At 44.3% G+C, this 1,029-nt stretch overlaps 1 pseudogene across 1 annotated transcript in view; it reads left to right on the top strand.

Annotated features, from left to right (window-relative positions):
* The window catches only part of LOC103267662, a 16,423-nt pseudogene that overhangs the window by 378 nt on the left and 15,016 nt on the right, over positions 1-1,029 (top strand). The window lies entirely within an intron of this gene.

Below are 1,029 nucleotides of genomic sequence, written 5' to 3'. Positions count from 1 at the left end.
AAAAAAAAGTACTTGACACCTCTATTCACTTCCTTTCTTAAAAATTATTCTCCCATTTACTTTTACTGCAGCCTACTCCTCCTTTGTCTTTGCCAATCTTCAATATCACGTTTTTTTATTTTTTATTTTAATTTTTTTTTTAGTTGGAGTCTCACTCCGTCTTCCAGGTTGGAGTGCAGTGGCACACTCATGGCCACGGCAGCCTGGACCTGCTGGGCTCAGGTCATCCTTCCACCTCAGCCTTCCAAGTAGCTGAAACTATAGGCACATGCTACCATACCTGACTTGTTTTTTGATTTATTGTAGAGTCAAGTTTTCACCAAGTTTCCCATGCTGGTTTCAAACCCCTGGACTCAGGTGATCCTCTTGCCTTGGCCTCCCAAAGTGCTGGGATTACAGACTTGAGCCACCACGCCTGGCCAATATCATGTGTTTTTTTTTTTAACTCTGCAAAAGAACCAGCCATGGTGGCTCATACCTGTAATCCTAGCACTTTGGGCGTCCAAAGCAAGAGGATGGCTTGAGCCGAGAAGTTTGAGACCAGCCTGAGCAACATAGCAAGACTTTGTCTCTACAAAAAATTTAAAAATTAGGCAGGCATGGTGGTGCACACCTGTGGTTCCAGCTACTCAGTGAGATGGAAGGATCACTTGAGCCTAGGATGTCGAGGCTGCAGTGAGCCATGATTGTGCCATTGCACTCCAGTCTGGACGACAGAGCGAGACCACAACTCAAAAAAAAAGAAAAACCTGCAAAAGACTTCTAATGACTCAGACCCCCTTAAAAACTCAGAAAAAGAGCAACTTACCCTTTCTGGGGAGTCTCCTACTTTCCTTGTGGAGTTTCAAGAGTCATGGGCAGATTTTTCCAGGTCTGTGGCTCTACTTTCTTTTGTATTACATTATCTCATCTCTTTGACCTTTGGGAGGGATACCAAAAATTACTTTGTGTTAAAAAAAAAAACTTGACCACTGGGCTTGGTGGCTCAGCCTGTAATCCCGCGCCTTTGGGAGGCTGAGGTGAGTGGAT

The sequence above is a fragment of the Carlito syrichta genome, unplaced genomic scaffold (genome assembly GCF_000164805.1).
Source record: "Carlito syrichta isolate Samal-C Ts95f unplaced genomic scaffold, Tarsius_syrichta-2.0.1 Scaffold308194, whole genome shotgun sequence".
Lineage (NCBI taxonomy): Eukaryota > Metazoa > Chordata > Mammalia > Primates > Tarsiidae > Carlito > Carlito syrichta.
This window is presented reverse-complemented; position numbering and strand designations above follow the sequence as displayed.